Consider the following 25893-nt stretch of genomic DNA (forward strand, 5'->3'; position numbering starts at 1 on the left):
AAACTGCATTTAGCATCAGTGATTGAAAATAAATTTCTATACTGAAATAACCAAACTCAGAAAAATTTGAGCTCATTAGAAGGACACATTATAGATTTGTAAAGAATAGCAAAGTCTCTCACAAAATTAATCACTTTTTGAAAAATAAGTAGATACACAGTTCTGACATAAAGAAGCTTCCATAACGCATTCAAAAAGGTCCCATATAAGAAGCTGTTGGCTGAAGTTAAAGTTCATGGAATTGAAGACAAATTACTGACCTGGCTTAGAAATGGAATAGTGAAGATCTATTTAAATAAGGAAGAATGACTGGTTATGTCCCATAAAAGACTGTGCTATGACCATATTTTGTACAAAACCAATATAAATGCAATGCAAGTGAAAGTGAGTCTACTTTTGGGCTAGAAAAAAATAGATTTTAAAATACTGAATAGCTGAAAACGCTGGAGGTCCAAAGAGAAGCGATGGACCTCCATGGTGACCTTTCTTTGTACATAAAATTATGGCTTTATTGGCAAGTCCAGCATTTGTTGTCAAATCCAATTGCCCATGAAAAGGTGGTGAGTCACCATCTTAAGCTACAGTTCCAAGATTTATGAAGAAATCAGCAGTGGGATAATGTAAATTCTCTCAGAGGCTTATCTACATCCCACATTTCCAACCAATTATTTTCCAATGAATTTTGAACTAAGACATTCATTAAATGTAAGTGCGCATATGGTTGAATGATTTGATTTGTTTATATTACTTGGATCTATTGTTGGATTTATTGAGTGCTGCTTTGGGATAGAAAGTTTTCATTCACCTCAGTGGGAGTAATCACACCCACATATGACTGGTGCATTTCTATTTTCCTCAGTAGTAATCAGCTATTATATTATCATGTTAAATTGGAGCCATTTAACTATATTGCTCAGCCAAAATGTGACAAAAAAGATAACAAGCATTTGTTTTTGTAGATGCCCCATTGCTCACAGGGAATTGAACAAGCAGGAAAGTTTTTGGATTTATTTAGCTCCCTTCATACTCACTAGATTTTCCAAAAAATGATAAAATGTTTAGTGGCTTTAGAACATAGAACAGTCCAGCACAGGAACCAGCCCTTTAGCCCAATGTTATGCAGTTCCAATTAAGTTATTCATCAAATGGCTAATTAAACTAATCTCTTCTCTCTACAGAATGTCTATTATCTTCCATATTTCTCACATTCATGCACCTGTTTCTTAAAAGTGTCTAATATTTCCTCTCTGTGACACCACCCCAGGCAGTTCACATCAGGCACCACCATTCTATGTAAAAAAAACTTACTCCTCATGCCTCCTTGGAAATTACCCCCTTCACCTTTAATGCACACCCCCTGGTATTTCAACCTTGCAGTATAAAAGATGTTGTCTGTCTACTCTATCTATGCATCTCATAATTTTATAATCCTCTGTCAGATCCCCCCTCAGTTTCTGCCACTCTGGACAAAAGCACACAAGCAAAATGAGAGATGGTGAAGGAAGGGAAGCCCCTTATTTTGATGAAAGAGGACATCTCCTTCATTCTGAAATGAAAAGCCTTATCCTGAAAGGAGATGTGGCAGAGGCAGAGGAATTGAGAGAAGAAGCTGGCATTTTTATAGGTGACAGGGTGGGGAGAGTTACAGTCCAGGTAGCTGTGAGAGTCAGTGGGTAGATAAGCTATCTCCGGAGACAGAGACAGTGAGATTGAGAAAGGTGACAATGGTGTTGGAAATGGACAAGGTACTGTAGTGATTTTACCCCAGAGAAGTATCCAAAGGGGTATACAGTACTGTAGCAATTTTACCACCTGAGCAGTATCCAAAGGGGTATTCAATACTGCAGTAATTTTACCCCCCAGCAGTATCTAAAGGAGTATTCAATACTGTAGTAATTTTACCCCCGAGCAGTATCTAAAGGAGTATTCAGTACTGTAGTAATTTTACCCCCAAGCAGTATCCGATGGGGACAGCTGTCACACAAAAAAAATTCATGACATACGTGAGTGATGATAAACACAAATCTGATATGGATCCCTCTTCTGGACTGAGAATGGGAAGGGGGCAGGGGAGGGGAATCATGGATGGGGAAAAAGTGAAGGGAGAGAGGAGGGAGTGGGAAGCACCAGAGACACATTCTCTAATGATCACTAAACTAATTGTTTGGAATCAAATTACCTTTCCTTGTGTCTCAGGGCTGGGTGTGTCTGCACCCGCACTAGGCCCCACCCACCCCAGCACTCTTCTGCCACCTGTCCCACACCTCTCCCTTGCTATTCTCAATGTCCTTTGCTCCCACCAGATTTACAAACCTGCTCTCTGCTCCATGTTGACAAATACAGCAACGTGCAAAAGTCTTAGGCATCCTTGCTATATACGTGCTTAAGACTTTTGCACAATACTGTATTCTTTGCTGAGGGGAATGGCAGGGGAAGGCCCTGGACTGATTGCTTACTCCCCTTACTTCTCCTGGTGGTCACACATCTTCTGTCTGAAGCCTGCATTGTGGGTGTGATCACCTCAGTAAAAGTTTCATCAATGAGATTTTCAGCCTCCTGGATGGTCCTGATTACCTTCAGCTCCAGCACCAGTTCTTGACCTTGACAGTCAGAGGTTTACCACAGATGTCATCATCACAGAGACTGTTAGGCATCCTGCAATCCCACATTTTACAAGAGGAGCATTCCATTGTCATAACTACCGTCCTGCCTACAATTGTTATATGTTACACTTCTCAAGCTTCAGTTTAAGCCTGCTCCTTTTCCCACTGAAGCCTATTGAGCCAAAGTCTGACCATTCTAACACTGGCTAACTCCAACGTCCGCTCCACCTATACCTCACTTCTTTTTACTGGCTCCTGCCTTGTGCCTAAAAAATTATTATGAACACAGCCCACCAAAATGTTTCAAAAGGTGCCAAGTTCATTTTAAACCTCTTGCTAACAAATAACTATTCATGATGGTTAAGAAGGCATACGGTGCATTGGTCTTCATCAATCGTGGGATCTGAGAGGTAATGTTGCAGCTATATAGGAATCCTGGTCAGATCCCACTTGGAGTACTGTGCTCATTTCTGTTCGCCTCACTACAGGAAGGATGTGGAAACCATAGAAAGGGTGCAGAGGAGATTTACAAGGATGTTGCCTGGATTGGGGAGCATGCCTTACGAGAATAGGTTGAATGAACTTACCCTTTTCTCCTTGGAGTGACGGAGGATGAGAGGTGACCTGATAGAGGTGTACAAGATAATGAGAGGCATTGATCGTGTGGATAGTCAGAGGATTTTCCCCAGGGCTGAAATGGCTAGCATGAGAGGGCAATAGTTTTAAGGTGCTTGGAAGTAGATACAGAGGAGATGTCAGGTATAAGTTTTATTTACACAGAGAGTGATGAGCGTGTGGAATGGACTCTCGGTGGCAGTGGTGGAGGCGGATATGATTGGGTCTTTTAAGAGACTCCTGGATGGATACATGGAGCTTAGAAAAATAGAGGGCTATGGGTAAGCCTAGTTAGTTCTAAGGTAAGGACATTTTCAGCTCAACTTTGTGGGCCGAAGGGCCTGTATTGAGCTGTAGGTTTTCTCTGTTTCTATGATGTTGGTAGCCTACCAAAAAAGTTAGCAATCGATTTTTCAAGATATGCTCATACATTGAGAAAATGAATTACATAACTAGTTGGAATCAATCATCTGGAGGAACTCAATAGGTCAGGCAACATCTGTGGAGGCATTTGTGAGTCCTCAAGCAGGGCTCTGACATGTAATGTCAACCTCCCCTCTGCCTCCATAGTTGCTGCCTGACCTGCTAAGCTCCACCAAGTTTGTTTTTGCTCCAGATTCCAGCTTTTGCAGTTTCTTGTGTCTCTAAATTACCAGCTAAATTGTTTCAGTAGAATTGGTTGAAAGAGGAATAACATTCATAACTCAACTAGGCAATATTCTAATCGAGCCATTGTTCTGCAGTACATTAAATTCCTTTTTCATTATATGGTAATCCAAGATTTTTATCCTTGCTTTGGGGATTAAATACAAAGGCTTTATTCATTATTCTGTGAAGGATGTAAATCAGTGGCTCTCATTACCCTTGTGTTTAGAAATTAGCTTCTTTAATTTAGATACATTGATTTCTCTATATTTGTTACCTCTCAGTAATGTAAATGAGGATATCAAAAGATTTTTCAGATAATGTATAAAGAGCAAAGGAGAGTCAAGAACAAATTTAGGAATGCCAGAAAATGATAGCGACAGGTAGTAATGGGGGACAAAGATATAGCAAATAAACTCACTAATGTAGACACCAACAGTATGGCAGAAATTCAAGAGTGACAGGAAGCAGAAGTGAGTGTAGTGGCTATTATTATGATGAAGGAAAAGTCTGAAGATAGATAAGTCACCTGAACCTGATGGACTACACCACAGGTTTCAGAAAGAGGTTGCAGAAGACATTGTGGAGGCTTTAGTAGTGATCTTTTAATAATTATGAGATTCTGCAGGACTGGAAAATTGCAAATGTCAATCTACTCTTTATGAAGGGAGGGAGTCAAAGGACAGAAAACTATATGCCAGTTAGCCTACAATGTGTAGGAGATGAGGATTCCATTATTAAGGATAAAGTTTTGGAAGCACATGATAAAATAGGTGAAGTTAGCATGGTTGCCTTAAGGGGGTTTCTTGCCTGACAGATCCATTGGAATTTTGAGTCAGATTGGACAAGGTAAATGGAATAGACAAATAAATAAGAGAGACAAGGAAAGTAAGGGATGTTGTTTACTTAGGTTTTCTGAAGGCCTTTGACAAAATGCCACATGTGAGGCTGCTTTTCAAGATCAGAGCCCATGGATGGCTACTAGCATGGATGGAAGATTGGCTGACTGACAGGAGACAAAGAGAGGGAATAAAACGGGCCTTTTCCAGTTGGCTTCCAATCTACAGGGGATTGCTATTGAGACCACTTCTTATCACATCTTCTCAAGAGCAAGTAGAGATGAGCAATAAATGCTGACTTACCTGGTGATGCTCACATCCTGTAATGAATAAATCTTTTAAAATACGTCAATGATATGGATGATGGCTTTGTGGCCATGCTTGTGGACAATGGAAAGGCAGGTTGTGGGGGGTGCAGGTGATGCTGAGGAAGCAGGGAGACTACAGAAGGACATAGACTGATTAGGAGAATTGGTAAAGAAGTGGCAGATGGAATATAGTGCACAGAAGTGTAAGATCAGACACTCTGCTAGAAAGAGCAAAGGCAGACTAATTTATAAATGTGGAAAATTCCCTCATCAGTTGTACTGTTGTTAGGAGGCAAGGTTTTAAAATACTTGTGGAAATGAATGTGTAGATATCAGATGCAATATTGCTGTAGTAGAATAAAGTTGTTGTAGTTGACATTTCACTTTGGTTTGCAGACGACACGAAAATCCAGAATGGAGAGAGAGAATAAAGAGGTAGAGGAAGAGTGGCAGGTGCTTGAGTAGGAGTTCCCAGAAGCATTCATTGTGTGGGCTCAACTGCTAGGTCTGGGATTATCAGAGAGCAGTGAGCCTCTGGTTTGTCCATGAGATTGTTGGGATATTAGTGTGTTCTGCCGCAGAACGCAGATAATGAATCAATAGCACATGCTCCCGGGGCTGATCAAGCCAAGTTTAGGGGCCATGCCTCCCCCAGTCTGGGTCATCAACATTTCAGGTCAAAAAGTTTTCAGGAAGGGTTTCGCCCCGAAACATCAAATGTATATTCTCCTCAATAGATACTGCCTGACTTGCTGAATTCCTCCATCATTTTGAGTGTTTTGATAAAGCTTATAACTAGTGATTATGTAGTGTAAGCATCTCTCCTTCCTAGCAACATCCCAAAAACAAATATGTCTGCTAATCTTTGCAAATTACCACTTTGAATATAAAGTTCATAATACCACAATCTTGTCTGCCTTATCAGAATCAGAATCATATTTATTATTATCGGCATGTGTTGCAAAATTTGTTAACTTGGCAGCAGCAGTACAATGCAATACATGATAATATAGAACAAAAAAAAATAAAGAAATCAATTGCAGTAAGATATATATATATATCATGACAAGCTTTTTGCACCAATCTTTTTGGTGATTGCTCATCATATGGCATGTCTTGGGCATCCGAAACCAGACGGAGCCCATCCCTCTCCAGGTTTATGGAGACGGCTGGATTCGAACTCAGGAGCCTTCACTCCGGAGCCTTCACTCCGGAGTCTGGCGCTGATGTCACTATGCCACCAGCCAGTCTAAATAGATTTAAAATAGTGCAAAATGGAAATAATTTTTTTTAAATAGTGAGGTATTATTCATGGGTTCAATGTCTATTTGGGAATCATATGGCAGAGGAAAAGAAGTTGTTTGTAAATCAAAGAGAGTGTGCTTTTGGGCTTGTGTACCTCCTTCCTGACAGTAACAATGAGAAGAGGACATGTCCTGGATCATGGGGGGCCTTCGATGTCTTGGATATTACAAAGGCTAATGCCCAAGATGGAAGTGATTAATTTTACAACTTTCTGTAGCTTCTTTAAGTCCTGTACAGTAGACCCCACCTGCCACCATCCCCCATACCAGTGATTCAGATTGTCAGAATGTCCTCTCTGATACATCTATAGAAGTTTTCAAGTGTTTTAGCTGACAAACCAAATCTCTTCAAACTCCTAATGAAATATAGCCACCGTCTTGCCTTCTTTATAGCTGCATCAATATGTTGGGCCAAGGTTCGATCCTCAGAGATCCTGACACTCAGAAACTTGAAACTGCTCACTCTCTCCACTTCTGATCCCTCTATGAGGACTGGTTCATGTTCCTTGATCTTACACTTCCTCAAGTCCACAATGAACTCTTTTCTCCTTACTGACACTTTTCCAGTTTGTTCAGATCCTGCTGCATGTCTTGATAGCTTTCCTCAATTTCCACTACACCTCCAAACTTGGCATCGTCCACAAATTTGCTGATTCAGTTAACCACCTTATCATCCAGATAGTTGATATAGGTGACAAAACAACAATGGACCCAGCACTGATGCCTGCAGCATTCCACTAGTCATGGGCCTTCAGTCAGAGAAGCAACCATCTACTACCATTCTCTAACTTCTCCCAGAAAGCCAATATGTAATCAAATTTACTATCTTATTTTGAATACCGAGCGACTGAACCTTCTTGACCAACCTCCCCTGCGGGACCTTGTCAAATGCTTTGCTATAGTCCATGTAGACAATAACCACTGTGTTGCTGTCATCAACTTCATTGAAAAACTCTATAAGATTGGTTAGGCATGGCCTACCATGCACAAAGCCATGTTGACTATCCCTAATCAGTCCCTGTCTATCCAAATACTCAGATATCTGGTCCCTTAGAATACCACCCATTAACCTTCCTTCTACTGATGTCATGTTCACCAGCCTATAGCTTCCTGGTTTATTCTTAGAGCCTTTCTTAAACAGAGGAACAACTCTAGCTATCTTCCAGTCTTCTGGTACCTCACTTGTGATTTAAATATTTCTGCTGGAGCCCTACATTTTCTGCACTTGCCTCCCACAGGGTCCAAGAGAATACCTTTTCAGGCAGCTGTGGCTTTGTCCATCCAGATTTGCCTCAAGACATCGTGCGTCTAGTCCTCTATAATCTCTATAGGGTCCATGACATCGCTGCTACTTTGTCTCACTTCTATAGAGTGTGTCCATCTTCTGAGTAAATAAAGATGCAAAACATCCATTTAAGATCTCCCCCATCTCTTTTAGCCCCACACATAGATTACCATTGTGACCTTGCAAAGGACAAATTCTAACCCTTACAGTCCTTTTTGTTCTTAATATATCTGTAAAAGCCATTATGATTCTCCTTCATCTTCTCAGCTAGAACAACCTCATACCTTTTTTTTAGCCCTTCTGATGTATTTAAGTGTTCTCTTGCACTTCCTATACTCCTCAAGTAATGCATTTGTCCTACCAGTCTATACCTGGTATGCACCTCCTTTTTTTCTTAACCAGTGCCTCAATATCTTATTTCTTGAAAATCAAGGTTCAGTAAAAATGTTATCCTTGCCCTTTATTCTGAAAAGCACATACAAGCTTTGTATTCTCAAAATTTCCCTTTAGAAGGAAACCCATTTGCCAAGTGCACCTTTGCCAGAAAATGGTCTGTCCCAATCCACATTTGCCAGATCATTTTTGATACCATCAAAATTGGCTTTTCTTCAATTTAGACTAGTATCACCACCACTCCCTATTTAATCCCTCATGCTCCAGCACGTCTAAACCAAAGGAACCCCAGAATAGTGAGCTGCTAGTCCTCCCCCTCTTGCAATCAAGTCTCACTAATGGCTACAATATTATCATTCCATGCATTGATCCATGCTCTGAGGTCATCTACCTTTCCTACAATACCTCTTGCATTAAAACATATGCAACTCAGAACATTTGCCCCACCATGTTCAACCCTTTGCATCCTGACTTTATCTGAGGTCTTAGCAACATCTGTCTCCACAACGTCCCCATGATTTGTTCTGGCATTCTGTTTCTCATCCCCCTGCAACACTAGTTTAAACCCCCCAACTCCGCCCTACCCACTCTGTGGAGTACTAGCAAACCTTCCTGCTATGATATTAGTCCCCCTCCAATTTAGGTGTAAACCATCTCTTCTGTAGATCCTACTTCCCCAGAAGGGAGCCTAATGGTCCAAGAATCTGGTACCGTCTCTCTTATACCATCTCCTTAGCCATATGTTAAACTGTATGATCTTCCTACTTTTGGCCTCACTAGTAACTGACATGGGTAGCAATCCTGAGATTACAACCCTGGAGCTCCAGTTATGTAATTATGTATTTCATTATCCTGCTGCCATTAAGTCATCGAATTTTGTGACATACACTGGCAATACTAAATCTGATTCTAATTCTGACTCTGACTCTAAGAATGTGGAGGACTTAATCTGAGATGTCCCAGACCCTAGCATCTGGGAGGCAACGTACCATCCAAGAATCTCATTCTCGTCCACAGGACATCATTTCAGTTCCCCTGAATAACGAATCCCCTATCACCACAGCCCACCTCTTTTCCCCTTCTTTTCTGAGTCACAGCTTCAGACTCAGTGCCAGAGACCTGACCACAGTGATGTTTCTTTGCCAGGTCATTCACCCCCAACAGTATCCAAAGTGTTGTTGAGTGGGGTGGCCACAGGAGTATCTGCACTTACTGGTTAATCCCTTTCACTCTCCTGACAGACAACCATCTCCCTGTGTCCTGTAGCTTAGGTGTAATTACCTCTCTATATGTCAAGTCAAGTCACTTTTATTGTCATTTCGACTATAACTGGTGGTACAGTACATAGTAAAAATGAGACAAAGTTTTTTCAGGACCATGGTGTTACATGACACAGTACAAAAACTAGACTGAACAACGTAAAAAACAACACAGAAAAAAAAACTACACTAGACTGCAGACCTACCCAGGACTGCATAATGTGCACAAAACAGTGCAGGCATTGCAATAAATAATAAACAAGACAATAGGCACAGTTGAGGGCACAGTTGGTGTCAGTCTAGGCTCTGGGTATTGAGGAGTCTGATAGCTTGGGGGAAGAAACTGTTACATAGTCTGGTCATGAGAGCCCGAATGCTTCGGTGCCATTTCCCAGATGGCAGGAGGGAGAAGAGTTTGTATGAGGGGTGCATGGGATCCTTCATAATGCTGTTTGCTTTGCAAATGCAGAGTGTAGTGTAAATGCTCGTAATGGCGGGAAGAGAGACCCGATGATCTTCTCAGCTGACCTGACTATCTTGCAATCCAAGATAGTGCAATTTCCGAACCAGGCAGTGATGTGGCTGCTCAGGATGCTCTCAATACAACCCCTGTAGAATGTGATGAAGATGGGGGGTAGGAAATTGTCTTTCCTCAGCCTTCGCAGAAAGTAGAAACACTGCTGGGCTTTCTTTTCTATGGAGCTGGTGTTGAGGGACCAGGTAAGATTCTCTGTCAGGTGAACACAAACAAATTTGATGCTCTTAACGATCTCTACCGAGGAGCCGTTGATGTTCAGCGGGGAGTGGTTGCTTCATGCCCTCCTGAATTCAACCACCATTTCTTTTGTTTGTTCACATTCAGAGACAGGTTGGTGCCTCTGCACCAGTCCATTAGCTGCTGCACCTCCTCTCTGAAAGCTGGCTCATTGTTCATTGCTGATGAGACCCATCACGGACATGTCATCGGCAAACTTGATGATGTGGTTCGAGCTGTGTGTTGCAGCACAGTTGTGGGTCAGCAGAGTGAACAGCAGTGGACTGAGCATGGGGGGCCCCTACAGCTGCTCTCACTCAAGCCTCTCCATGCTGAATCCTCAAAGATCAAAAACCTCAAATCCCCACTCTATCTCTGTGCACTCCAACAATGGCCACTCCACCAGCCCCTGCTTTATTTTTATTTGCTCTTACTAATGTATCACAGTCTCTGATTTGCCACTGTTCAAACACCAAAAATCCCACAAAGCAATGGTTCTTAATGCACATTCAGTGAGCTGTGTGAGTCACTTCTTCTTTTACTCCTGCTCTCTGATTTGCTGCTGTTCAACGGCCTTAGTCACCACATTTCCAACAGTTAAACTCATTGATTGCAACCTTGACTGGATAGAACAGATCAACAAATCAGACAACAAAGACTCTTCAAGTGATGGGTCTTTGAATTGACACATTAATTCTCTTTCTTTTTCCACAGGTGTTGCCTCACCTGCTGAGTGCTTCCAGTATTTTGTGTCTTTATTTATCATTTCCATCTTAGTCCCTTTTTTATTTGATCTACCTACTTCCTACATAAGGGGAAGATTAAAACGTTTCCACTTTATATTATTGGTTAAGTTCAAATTCCCCCACACGGCTCTCCTATTTTGCCGATTTTGTGAGTGTGCTGACTGACCACAAAATGTAAGACATTTGCTTTACTCTTTGACTTTAATGTCCTAAAATATCCTGCTGCATTATTCCTGTATTATTTAAACCAGATGCTGGCTAAGAGATCTATTTTAATAAGTGGCCAAGAAAACTGGAGATACAAGAGCCTGCAGAACCCTGAATAACAAACAAGATACTGGATTAAATCAATGAGTCTGGCATCTGTGGAGGAAAATGGACAGTTGATCTTTCTGACTGAGACTGTTCATCTGGACTGACAGATGGAGGGGAGATAGCCTGTTTAAAATTATGAGAAGAACTGGTATAGCAAGCTAGCAAATGATGGGTTGTCTCAGGTAAAGAGGGGTGATAAGCAGATGAAGGAGGGGGGAGTGGAACTAGTGAAAGAGGCTAGGAGATGATAGGTTGCAAGGACAATGGGCTGCAAATGATGCAAGTCGATAGGAGAGGAACCAGAGAATGGAATCAAATAAGGATGTTCAAAGCTGCTCTTCATTGCATGAATTATGCAGAGAATGGAGGGATATGGACTAGATGCAGGCAATGAGATTAAGTGTCTGTGGTGAACTATGTGCCTGTCTGGACACGCCCCCTGCTGACTGCTCCTGTGGCTCCTCCCACAGGCCCCTGTATAAAGGCGATCTGAGGCCTGACGCTCGGCCTCAGTCTCCAGGACATAGTATGATGGACACTCACTCCTGGTTCCTTCTTCCAGTCAATAAAAGCCGATATCTCGCCTTACGTCTCAGTGTGAGTTATTGATGGTGCATCACCGGGTACCCCGGATGTGAGCAGCCATCTTTGTCGACGTCAGCATGCCCCGCCCCCGGCCCTCCGATGCTGACCGGGTACCCCGACGGCGATTCAATTCTGGCCACTGTGACCCTCGATCAAAGCGCCCCACACCAGCTTGCAAGGTCCATGATGGACATCCGGGTGGAGGGGCACAGGACTAGATGCCTGTTTGACACGGGCAGCACTGGGAGTTTTACTCACGGTGCAACGCTGCGGACTTGCAACGCGGCCGGTAAGTCGGAGGTTCCATTTGGCTTCTGGGTCGCAGTCCGCAGACATCCGGGCGGGTTGTGTAGCGACTTTGGTGGTGCAAGGCACAGAATATCGTAACTTTGAGCTGCTGGTCATGCCTAATCTGTGCGCACCTGTGCTATTGGGGCTGGACTTCCAGGGCCATCTCGAATGTGTGACTATGGTATACGACGGGCCCCTCCCACCACTCACTGTCAGGAATCCTCAGTTTTGTGGGACTTCATCACTACTGACCACACACACACACGGGCACACACATCCCATCCAACACCAGGCCGACAGCTGCGCTACCAACACCACTTGCAGCCTCTCCACTCTCAAGATCCCTCCCCCACCGCTGTTCGCCAACCTGACCCCCGACTGTAAACCTGTGGCAACCAAAAGCAGGAGGTACAGTGCGGTGGACAGGGCCTTCATTCAGTCGGAGGTGCAGCGGCTGCTCAGGGAGGGGATCATTGAGCCAAGCTCAAGCCCTTGGAGGGCCCAGGTGATTGTTGTTCGGACTGGGCAGAAAGATAGGATGGTCGTGGACTATAGTCAAACCATCAATAGGTTTACGCAGTTTGACGCGTACCCCCTACCCCGCATCGCGGATATGGTCACCCAGATTGCTCAGTACAAGGTGTACTCGACAATAGATCTGAAATCCGCTTATCACCAGCTCCCCATTTGCCCAGAGGACCGCCCCTACACCGCCTTCAAGGCGGGCGGCAGGCTCTATCACTTCCTGCGCATCCCTTTCGGTGTCACGAATGGTGTCTCTGTCTTCCAGAGGGAAATGGACCGGATGGTGGACCAGTACCAACTGCAGGCCACGTTCCCATATCTGGATAACATCACCATCTGTGGTCACGACGGGCCAGATCATGACGCCAACCTCCATCGATTTCTCCAAGTGGCCGCAGCTCTGAACCTTACTTATAACAGGGACAAGTGTGTGTTTGGAACCACCCACCTTGCTATACTTGGGTATGTCGTGGAAAACGGGGTTATTGGCCCTGATCCCGAACGTATGCGCCCCCTGTTAGAACTCCCTCTTCCCACCACTCTCAAGGCCCTCAGACGGTGCCTGGGTTTTTTTTCCTATTACGCCCAATGGGTCCCCCATTACGCAGACAAGGCACGCCCCTTGGTCAAGTCTACCTCGTTTCCCCTCTCTGCCGAGGCCTGCGCGGCCTTCAGCTGCATTAAAGCGGACATTGCTAAAGCTACGATGCATGCGGTGGACGAGACCGCTCCCTTCCAAGTGGAGTGTGATGCCTCCGATTTCGCTCTGGCTGCTACCCTCAATCAGGAAGGCAGACCAGTAGCATTCTTTTCTCGCAACCTCCAAGGCTCCGAAATTCGGCACTCCGCGGTGGAGAAAGAAGCCCAGGCCATAGTGGAGGCTGTTAGGCACTGGAGGCACTATCTTGCTGGCAAAAGGTTCACCTTGCTGACCGACCAGCGCTCGGTTGCGTTCCTGTTCAGCAACCAACAGCAGGGCAAAATCAAAAATGATAAGATTTTGCGGTGGAGGATAGAACTCTCCACCTACACCTATGATATCCTGTACCGGCCTGGCAGACTCAATGAGCCCCCTGATGCCCTATCCCGGGGAACATGTGCTAGCACACAGCTCGACCAGCTGTACACCCTTCATGCACAACTTTGCCATCCGGGGGTCACCCGATTTTACCATTTTGTGAAAGCTCGGAACCTGCCATACTCCCTGGAGGACATCAGGGCGATGACCAGGGACTGCCAAATTTGCGCTGAGTGCAAACCGCACTTCTACCGTCCTGACACGGCACAACTTGTCAAGGCCACCCGCCCTTTTGAGCGACTGAGTGTTGACTTTAAGGGCCCCCTTCCCTCCACTGACCGCAATGTCTATTTTCTCAGTGTTATCGACGAGTACTCACGGTTCCCCTTTGCCATCCCCTGCCCCGACACCACTGCCACGTCCGTCATAAAAGCCCTGCGCCAGCTCTTCACTCTGTTCGGGTATCCCTGCTATATCCACAGTGATAGAGGGTCCTCCTTTATGAGTGAGGAGCTGCGCCAGTACTTGCTAGCTAGGGGCATTGCTACCAGTCGGACCACGAGTTATAATCCCCAGGGTAATGGCCAGGTAGAGCGGGAGAATGCCACAGTGTGGAAGGCCACACTTTTAGCCCTTAAGTCAAAAGGGTTGCCGGTCTCTCGATGGCAGGAGGTCCTCCCTGAGGCACTGCACTCTATCCGCTCTCTGTTATGTACGTCCACCAATGCCACCCCTCACGAACGCCTATTCTCTTTTCCCAGGAAGTCTGTCACTGGGACCACCCTACCAGTTTGGCTGACGTCCCCGGGGCCAGTGCTGCTCCGGAAACATGTGAGGAGCAATAAATACTCCCCGCTGGTAGAGAGGGTTCACCTTCTACATGCGAACCCCCAGTATATTTACGTGGTCTTACCTGATGGGCGGGAGGACACGGTCTCCATCCGCGACCTGGCACCCGCAGGTGCAGCAGACCACTACCCTGAAGGTTCTCCGGTAACTATGAACCCTGCACCAGAGGTGACACCGTACTCACCAGGCCCTACACAGACTCCTCACGACACTTGTATACCGGGCGTTTCGTACGCATTTATACCAGGCGCCTCGCACATGCGTGAGGGATCACCGGTGCCTAGTGGGCAAGAACAAGCGCAACCTCCGTCCCCTGTGCAATCACCAATGTTGCCGGCATCTATGCGATCACAGCCGGTGCTACGTAGATCACAGCGACAGATTCGACCACCTGATAGACTTGACTTGTAAGAAACTTCGCCACATGGGGACTCTTTCAAACAAAGGGGGGGTGAATGTGGTGAACTATGTGCCTGTCTGGACACGCCCCCTGCTGACTGCTCCTGTGGCTCCTCCCACAGGCCCCTGTATAAAGGCGATCTGAGGCCTGACGCTCGGCCTCAGTCTCCAGGACATAGTATGATGGACACTCACTCCTGGTTCCTTCTTCCAGTCAATAAAAGCCGATATCTCGCCTTACGTCTCAGTGTGAGTTATTGATGGCGCGTCAGTGTCATTAGCTTGATTTGTTCAGCACTGCACAGTCCATTGAAGTGTTTAATCCTGTAATATTCTATGTTCTATAAAAGATGGAATGGACAGATGGGAGCAGTGGGAGTTGTGTGTGCATGATGGGGAGATGCAGTGATTGGAGGAGGGGAAGAAACTATGGTGATAAAACGGTGTGGTGCAGGGTGAACAAGGTAGATCAATAAAGACATGGAATGGAGAGGGAGCAGTTTACCTGAAATAAAATAATTCTGTTTTCATGCCATCAGGTTGTCAACAGCCCAGGCAGAATTTGAGATGCTGTTCCTCTATTTTGTATTTAGCATTATTTTTCTAGCCCCACACAGAAAGATAAAGGCTTTCCTGCTTTCCATCTCTAATCGCTGCATCTCCAGAAATACCCGGGATTTCTGACATATTACCTTTCTTCTTAGAATGGGCAGCTTCCAGGCTTTATAATTTTCCCATTTTCCCAATGATTTTTAATCTGGCAAGATCAAGTTGTGACTCAATAGGTTTGAAATACATTCCCTCAAAGTTGAAAATCTTATCTCATTTCTGAGCATGTAGTTGATCCAACTGCTCTCCCACTGATGGTAGGTCTGGAGGGGACACTAAACAGTGGATATCTCATACAGTTGAACACATTGTTGTGTAATCTCAAGAACACTGGAAAACATGCTCCTATTGTGTAATAGTGTAGCATATTTCCACTTCAGTAAGAGGCCCACAATAATAATTTGGAGTAGGAAACCCAGAATATTTGTCTTAAGGCACTGGCTGTCTGAAATCACTGAAAGCAATTATTCAGCCATATAAAGTTAGTCAGTCATGTGAGGAGTTCACAAGTATTCATTCATGTTGACATAAAATATTCAGAAAAGTCAGAATTCTACAAAGTACACTCATTACTGCGTTCTCATAAAAAAATCCATCTGAGGCCATTAACAACTCAAAATACAAACTAAAAATTATGTGCAGTATATTACAATGATGGCCAAAATTTAATTGCTAGCTGTCTCCTGCTGGCCCTTGAAGACATTGAAACTCTTGCATTTCCAATAGCTGAGAAGTTGCTTCCTGATTGTAGTGTTGATTCCATTCTTCTAGAAGTACAATAGACATGACCTTCACCATGCTTCTGAGGGAAAACATATCAACTATTCCAAATAGCTTTTCTTGGCATCAAAGTACACTTTAGCACCATCAGAGTGGAGCATCCTTCTCAAGGCTGACAATATGGGCAGTCCTTCTCCATTTGGCTACATGGTGACATGCAATCCAATGGCAACATACACCACCATGAGACTCGTTTTCCTGCAGGCACTCAGAGTGGAACAGAGAAATACCATAGAGTCAATGAAAAGCTCTACACATAAAGGGAGACTGACAAACAACCACCCAAACTGAAAATAAAAATATAAATAAATAAATCAATGATACTGATGGTCCTTGAGGATGGATGCTGCTTTCCTGTGGCAGTGCTCCTTGTGGATGTGCTCAATGTTGTGGAGAGCTTTGACTGTGATGCACTGGACTGTGTTCACCACTGTCTGTAGGCTTTTCCATTCATGGACATCTTATCTTTAGTCAACACACTGCAGTACTCAGAACATGCATGCATATGTATGTGTTCACAGGCAAAGCTTCAACCATTATTCATTCATTCACTAACATTCATAGAGCAATATTCCTCTACCCTTGTACTTCAGATGTACAGCAGAGGCTTCTGATAGCAAAACTCTGTGATGAAACTTTGGAAAATGTGGTTCACTCATTATACAGTATCTCGGAAGCCACGTCTTCTAAACAGACACTGATGATGAATTTCACCCTCTCTTTCAATGAAACCACAGCCTTTGGCAGAAGAGAAGTATCTAAAAATATGACACAAAGCCTATTATCCAAGAGCATCAGTGATCACTGCACTGGAGACATAAACTAGACATATTGTAGAACAAGATAGAGACACAGACATGGACTACCTACATTAGGCATATCAGAGCTCTGGAGAGATAGCACTAATGCTATGAAAATACTTCAAAAGCAGTTAAGTGAAACAGTATTAGTCCTCTTCCAAGCCAATATTGACAACATTTAGATTCTAATTATGCTCATCAGCTCTGTTGGGCAAACCACTTCATCTGCTAGAAATTGATCTTCTAAAACAGACGTTGTATTCCAAGTTCTGTCACTACAAAGGATTACTAGGAAAACACAAATGTTTCAAGGATGTTCCCAAAGCCCTCTTGAAGAAGTATGTCATCCCCACAGATCGATGGGCATTCCTGTCACAAATTAGCTTAAGTTGGAGAAGAGGCTTCTGGGATGGTACCGAAAATACTGAGTCCATTCTGTGTGATTGAAGAGAAGCCAAAGTACATAGAGGCACCAGCTCATAAAGTTCAAATCCAGTCAGTCAGCATGCCATTTTCACAGTAGCCTCAGAAGCCTATCAGAGTCCATAGAACTGGAGCAGAAGTACATCACTGACTACATCAAAAGGACTAAAGAAGAAGTAGATATAGACTGGCTAGTTATAATCAACTTTCAGGATTAAAGTTGATATATTGGCAAACTGATTGGCAGAGTACTGGGAACACAAGGGACTGAAAATGCTGGAATCTGCGGCAATAATGTGCTGAAAGAATTCAGCAAGTTGTGCAGTATCTATGAGAGGAAATATTGATGTTTTGGGTCAAAACTTTGACAGTCCTTTCCTTTCACTGATATTGTTCAACCTGCTGAGTTCCTTCAGCCTCTTGTCAGTGGAATGCATGTTAAATAACAACTTCAGTGTAACAAGGCAGATAGACAAGAAAATAATTAAAAAGGAATTTTGTGATTTTCTCACTGATTTAGTTGCTTCAGACCTTTGTTTGCCAAAGTCCAGTGAATGAAATAGCTTGTCCTCATTACAGTTGGTCCCATTTACACCCTGTTTCTGCCATCCATGAATAGTTTTGTTAATGCTTCCACTGACTTGGAGATTAGGTGAATTGGATGATCATTTATAATATATTCTTTATTCAATTTCCAGTTTCTTGAATATCGACATGTTGTGTCTGTTAATTCTCAATACAGGGTAAAATGAAATTGGAGAATTATAATCTGCATTTTAAATATATTGTTTCCAAGTTGCAATTTTCTTCAAAAAAACACAGCAATTGCACTTTACATGCCAAATGTTATTAAAAGTCTCATAAATATGCAATTCACTGTGTGCTTTTACCAAAGGGTATTTCTTTCTTTAATTGCATCCAGAAATATTATGCAATGCAATGTTTCTCCTTTGTTACATCCACTTACAATTAAAAAATATATTCCTTAAGGCTATTATTCTGAAATGTGGAAGAGAACAGCAGCACGTAATTCCACAGATCTACAATCTTAAGAAGGGTGGGCAGTGATCCAGACGGAACATAGCCAATTTCTCTGGCCTCAGATTCAGATATTCTAAATGCAGAAGTTAAGCTGTATGGAAAAGAACAGCTTGGCAAAAGAAAGTCCTAATTAAAACACACAGAAAAAAATATTGACAAGGATTACTTGAAAGCTAATGTTGACGCTGATAATTTTCTAATCCTACATGCTTCCATGTGAGTGAACATAGAATGGAATAGGAAGCAGGATTATTTATTTCCCTGTCACCATGTCCAGGCTTTCCCTTGACATATTCCACTTACTTCCTGTCGCTTGCTGGACCTTAGTCACCTTGTGCAGTCATGATGCACTGCAACATTGTGCTCATTTGGAGATATTCAACTGAGCAAATTTATCATTTCATGCCAAATCTGTCCCCGATAAGCTGCTATAGAAACAGCCAGCTTGCTTGTGGCTTGCAGGCACTCAACCCCAGCTCCACAATCCACCTTCCCCCTGCCATCTTCCTCTGGGATGGACTTCTTGAAGCCCAATGGTAGAACTCTACTGGTAAAACTTTAAAAATAAAACTCTCTGGAATGATTAAGAAGAGTTGCAAGGATTAGTTACGTGATGTCAACTGAAGGTGAGTAAATTGTCTCTGCCTCATCCTTCACTTTGGTCTGAAAGTTACATTATTAAACTGTTAGCTTGGGAACACATAAATTATTCAGACAAACTTCCATTGCCAGCAGTTTAAAAAAATAACTAATAGGTTTATTTGAAAAGATTTTAAAATAAAGTGTCTTTCAGTTCCATCAGAGATGGGTTGCCTCCTTGTTGCCTTTGATCAGGTGCAACTTGAGTGCACAATTACTGGCGTTGGTTGCAACATCCAAATATTATGAATGTGAGTTAAGGAGCTAACATCAGAGGAGACTGAGGTTGGCACCACATATTCCTGGAGAAACCTAGGATTTCATCATAGTGGCCAGGAGGAGCAAGAACGCTGGTCATGCTCCCACATTTGAATCAGGTCAATTAGCAATGCTGACATTCTCACCCACAAGCCCCACACCCTCATCTACATTGGATGAAAGCAACAACATTTCCTTTAGTTTTCTGTTTCAGTTGGGCAGCTGGCCAGTGGAATGTAAATAAGGCTTAATTATTGAAACGAGCCATGCATCCCACCAGAACAACAAGGGGAGCCAGCATATGAGCTGGCTGCTTGTGGTCACCATGCAATTACACTAACTCCTACTTACAACATTTATTTACAAAGTCATTAAAATAAATGTAACTTCTCTGATTAAAGCACTCTAGCAAATTCAGCCAGCTAACTTCTGATCAAGAAACAGCACACTAATCATTCTGAGTCATGCATAGACTTAACCCATCCACTACAACTGATGTCAAACGGATAGCATCAACATTTACTTCTCCATCTCAGTGCAGCCAGACCAGGAGCATCACTGAATTAATCAGATAGGAAAAGTCACAAGTCATAGAAAAAGCACACACAAATTGCTGGCGGAACTCAGCAGACCAGGCAGCATCTATGGAAAAGAGTCCAGATGGCGTTTCAGGCCAAGGCACTTGAACAGGACTGAAAAAATGGTGAGTAAGAAAGTGGGGGTGGGGAGGAAGAACGAGAAGGCAATAGCTAAAACTGGGAGGAGTGAAGGAAAGAGCTGGGAAATTGATTGGTGAAAGAGATACAGGGCTGGAAAAGAAGGAATCTAATCGGAGAGGACAGAAGGTCATGGAAGGAAGAAAAGGGGAGGAGCACCAGAGGGAGGTGATAGGCAGGTAAGGGTGTAAGGTGAAAGAGGGAAATGGGAATGAAAATATGGAATGGTGAAGTGGAGGGGGCATTACCAGAAGTTCGAGAATTTGGTGTTCATGCCATCAGTTTGGAGGCTACCCAGATGGTGTTGCTCCTCCAATCTGAGTGTGGACTCATGACAGTACAGGAGGCCATGGACTGACATGTCGGAATGGGAATGGAAAGTGGAATTAAGTTAGATGGCTACCGGGAGATCCCACTTTTTCTGGTGGATGGAGGTAAGTGTTCGGCAAAGTGGTCTCCCAAGGATCAGAAGGTCGCCCGTCTACAGACTACAGGACTTGCTGTTTCCAATGCTGGCAGGCCCGGACATCCCCGGACCGTGATATCTGCTGCAACCTCAGCGGTTCTAACAATCCTGAGCAGATTCAAAACCTGGACTCCACCACCACCAATGTGGTTTCGAACGACCTCAGACACCTTCAAAGTGCCAATTGCGTAAGCCCCAACCCTGACTCCAGCCTGGACCTTGGTTCACGACAGCTCCAGGCCGGGTCTTCTCACTCTGCTGGTGGAAACCTCGTATCCCCTTCCCCAACCACCATTCTGCAATCCTGTTGCTCTTGGGGTCCTCAGAGATTCCAACTTCTTCTCATCCCTCGACAACCCAACCCTCCCCTCTTCTCAGACACTACCAATCCTTTTCCCCCGCACCACCAAGATCACAGCTCTCATCCATGCCAGGTCTCCACTCTCCTTTCTGATCTTCCCCACTCTGAGGCAGAATGTTCTGTCCTTAGTAAGGACTTCACCTTTGCACCCACACCCCAGTGAATTCCACACCCGCCAAGACACTGAGCTTTTTCTCCACCACCTCCATCTCCAGGCCTATTTCTTTGGCAAGGACTCTCTACCCCTTTCCTGTCTTCAACCCTCCTCCTTTTGCTGGACACCCCGCTCTGATCTTCTGCCTGCTGTGGACCTTTTTAATTGCTAACTGCCAATGAGACATCAACCATCTCAACTTCACCACTCCTCCCTCCAATTCCAACCTCACTCCTTCCAAATGGTCAGCTCTCCACTCCCTCCGCACCAATCCTAACCCCACAATCAAACCCGCAGATATGGGTGGGGGGGGGGGGTATGCTTAATGGTCTGGCGGCCTGTCCTTTACCATGTTAAGGCCAGGCGACAACTCTCAGATACCTTCTCTTACTTATTCTGTGAACATATCCCCACTAAGGAGCACTAGGCCACTATCTCCTACACCATCACTGACTTTATTAAATCTGGGGATATTCCAGCCACTGACACCAACCTTATAGTTCCCTCAACCCTCACCTCCGTTTCTACAGCCTGCCCCAAGTCCACAAACCTGCCTGTCTAGGCAGACCCATTGTATCTGCTTGTTGCTACCCCACTGAATTTATATCTGTATGCCTCAACTGTTTTATCCCCCTAGTTCAGTTCCTTCCTAGCTACATTGTGACACTTCACACACTTTTAATTATTTCAAGTTCCCTGGCCCCAGTCATCTTATTTTCACTATGGATGCCCAACACCTCCATTCCCCACAAGGAAGGCCTCAAAGCCCTCTGTTTCCTTCTGGACATCAGACACCACTGGTGGTAGTTCCCCTCCACTACCACTCTCCTCTGTTCAGCAGAACTTGTCCTTATCTTAATAATTTCTCCTTTGGTTCCTCCCACTTCCTTCAAACCAAAGGTGTGGCCATGCCTGCCCATTTGTCAGCTACGTGGAACAGTCTGTTCCAAGCCTACAACATTATATATAACCATATAACAATTACAGCACAGAAACAGGCCATCTTGGCCCTGCTAGCCTGTGCTGAACGCTTTGTCTCACCTAGTCCCACCGACCTGCACTCAGCCCATAACCCTCCATTCCTTTCCTGTCCATATACCCATCCAATTTTTTTTTAATGACAAAATTGAACCTGCCTCGACCACTTCTACTGGAAGCTCATTCCACACAGCTACCACTCTCTGAGTAAAGAAGTTCCACCTCGTGTTACCCCTAAACTTTTACCCCTTAACTTTCAAGTCACTCCCTAACTTCTCCTATGCTGCATTGACAACTGCATTGGTGTTCCTTCCAGCATCCATACAAAGCTCGATGACTTCATCATCTTTCCCTGCAATTTCCACCTTGCCCTCAAATTTATCTGATTCATTTCCGACACCTCCCTCCCCTTTCTTGATCTCGCTGTCTCTACCTCTGGATACGGCTTACCTACTGATGTCTATGATAAACCCACGGACACTCACAGCTACTGGACTATACTTCTTCCCACCCTGTTGCTTGTAAAAATACTACCCCCTTCTCCCTATTCCTCCCTCTCCACTACATCTGCTCTCAGGATGAGGCTTTTCATTCCAGAAATAAGGAGATGACCTTCTTCAAATAAAGGGGCTTTCCCTTCCTGCAGCATCAACGCTGCCCTCACCCACATCTCTACCAATTCGCACGTCTTACCAGGGATAGGGTTCCTCTCATCTTCACCTACCACCCCACCAGCCTCTGCATCCAGCACATAATTCTCTGTAACTTCTGCCATCTCCATCGGGATCTCACCACCAAGCACGTCTTCCCTTCTCCCCAACTTTCTTCTTTCCACAGGGATCGCTCCCTATGCAATTCCTTTGTCCATTCATCCCTCCCCACTGAATTCACTCCTGGCACTTCTCTTTGCAGTCAAACAAGTGCTACACCTGCCCCAACACATCCTGCCTAACCAACATTCAGGGCACCCAAGAGTCGTTCCAGGTAAGGCAACATTTCACCTGTGAGTCTGTTGGGGTCACCTACTGTATATGGTGCTCTGGGTGTGGCCGCCTGTATACTAGTGAGACCGCTTTGCCGAGCACCTACATTTTTGCCAGGAAAGGTGGGATCTCTCAGTAGCTACCCACTTCAATTCTACTTCCCATTTCCTTTCTGACATATCAGTCCATGGCCTCCTTTATTGTTGTGATAAAGCCACACTCAAATTGGAGAAGCAGCAAATTATTCTTCATCTGGGTAGCCTCCAATCTGATGGCAGGAACATTATTTTCTTGAACTTCCAGTAACTGCCTCCCCCCTTCATCATCCTCATCCCTTTTCCCTTTCTCACCTCATTTCCTTCACCTTCCTCCTTCTCTTTCTTCCATGGTCTTCTACCCTCTCCTATCAGATTCCCACTACTCCAGCCCTTTATTTCTTTCACCAATCAAATTTCAAGCTCTTCACCTTGCTCCTGCCCAACTTCTGGTTTCGCCTATCACCCACCACCCTGAACTTCTTCCTCCCTTCCCTTCACGTTCTTACTCTGACTTGTTGTCAACTTTTTTTTCCATTCCTGGTGAAGGCTCTTGGCCTGAAACATCGACTGTACTCTTTTCCAGAGATGCTGCCTGGCCTGCTGAGTTCCTCCAGTATTTCAGAAGTCTGATTATGCAGTTCTATTCAAAAACAGAATTGTTTGGAAAGAGGAAACAAAATTAAAGAGGATTATATTAAAAATGTAGAACTGTATCTTGAAACATGAGAGGTGTTATAATTCAAGGGAAAACTCTGACCTGGTCGTTTTCCTGCTCTGGACCTTTGCACTATCAACTACCAATGAAACATTAACCATCTAGAGTTCAAAAGTCCTCTCTGCTATTCCAACTCACTCCTTCTGAAGGATCAGCTCCACTCCCTCCAGACCAATCCTAACCACACCATGAAACCGGCAGATAAGAAGGTACTGCAGTAGTCTGGTGTACTGACCTCTTGCTGAGGCCCAGTGACAACCGTCAGATACTCCCTTTTACTTACTACTTGAACAAGACTCCACTAAGGAGCACCAGGCCACTGTCTCCCACAGCATCACCAAGCTTATTGACTCTGGTGGTCACCACTGCTACCAACCTCATAGTTCCGGCACCCCGTACCTCCCACTTCTACTTCCTACCCAACATTCACTAACCCGCTTTCCAGGTAGACCCATTGTTTCAGTTTGTTCCCAGCCCACCAACTTAGATATATCGACATAACTCGACTCAGTTTTATCCCCCCGGTTCAGTCCTTTTCTACCTACATCCATGATACCTCACAAACCCTTGAATTTTTTCCAAGGATTTCAAGCTCCCTAGTCCCCCTCATCTTATTTTTACTTGTCTGCTAGAAGAAGCAGGATCTCCCAGTGGCCACCCATTTTAATTCCACTTCCCATATGTCCATTTTCAGCCTCCTCTGCTGTCGTGATGCGGCCACACTTAGAATGGAGGAACAGCACCTTATATTCCTTTGGGGTAGCCTCCAACCTGATAGCATGAACATTGATTTCTCAAACTTTCAGTAATGCCCCCCTTTCATTCCCCATTCCCTTATCCATCCCTCACCTTATCTCCTTGCTCACCCATTGCCTCCCTCTGGTGCTCCTCCCCCTTTTTTCTTTCTTCTGAGGCCTCTGTCACTTTAACCAATCATCTTCCCAGCTCTTCACTCTGTCCCTCCCCCTCCAGGTTTCACCTATCACCTGGTGTTTCTATCTCTCCTCCCCCCACCTTTTACCTCTACCCCTCAGTATTTTTTCCAGCCTTGCCAAAGGATTTTGGCCTGAAATGTCAACTGTATATTTTCCATTGATGCTGCCAGGCCTGTTAAGTTCCTCCAGCATTTTGTGTGTGATGGTTGGAAGATGCAGAGCTAGCTGTCTAAATGGGAAAACATGACTGGGCAGAAACACAGCATTAAAATCTACTGAGTTTCTGCCCCATGTAAGTTAAGACTGAAATTTGCAGCCCAAGGTGATGGTGATGTAGTGCACATTGCACTCTTGTCCAGATGAATTCTCAAGCAACATTTGACCGGGCTGAATGAAGCAGAGGAGAATTTTAGTAGAACTTCTAAGAAGTGGGGTAGTGTCAGAGGAGGAGAGGAGACCTTAGTCCATATCAAAGAGATTATGTATCCTACAGGTGAATGGTCCTCCATTCCTTGAAGGAAATACAAATATACATTTATCATTTGTAACAGGGTCAATGTAGGATAGACTTTTATAAATAGCTGTTTAATGCTGTGATACTTTTCTAGATTCTTAATTTTAGGAGGACAAAATAAAATGTCAACATTGTATAACAACTTGATTTATTTTGATCCAGAACATTTCATCAGAAGGAATTGTGAAATGAATAGAAGGAGGAAGACCACAGGAATATATGTAATGTAACTGATGAGGTTGATGTATGCATGATTTGTGGTGAAGCAAGTGGTGAGGGGCAATGGAGCATTCAGAGCCCTGGGCTAGTGATGCAAAAGGCAAATAGAGCTGACAGCACAAACAATGGAAACTTAAAAGCAGGAAGGGTTTTTCAGTTCTAGTCAGTGAAATATATGTGGCATTGAATCCAAATGCTGATGTTGGAACATCTACCTTTTGTAGAGCAATAGTTACATGGGAGTCTCCTGCTTTAGTTATAGAATATAAAAGTGAAAAATGTGAAGACCACCATGTTCATTCTTCTTACTATTGCTATCTATACTAATTCCGTTTTCTTATTTTTGATGCATTGGCAAATATTTTTCAGATGCCTAGTGTTGTGAAAGTGTCTGCCTCCACCTCCTCTTGAGGGAGTGTATCCCAGATACTAACCACACTCTGAGTGAACAACTGTCCCTACAGATTCCCAATAAACCAACTTCTCATCTTAAATCTGTGCCTTTATGTCTCAGGCACTCCCAACATTGAA

The sequence above is a fragment of the Hypanus sabinus genome, chromosome 14, assembly GCF_030144855.1.
Source record: "Hypanus sabinus isolate sHypSab1 chromosome 14, sHypSab1.hap1, whole genome shotgun sequence".
Taxonomy (NCBI): Eukaryota; Metazoa; Chordata; class Chondrichthyes; order Myliobatiformes; family Dasyatidae; genus Hypanus; species Hypanus sabinus.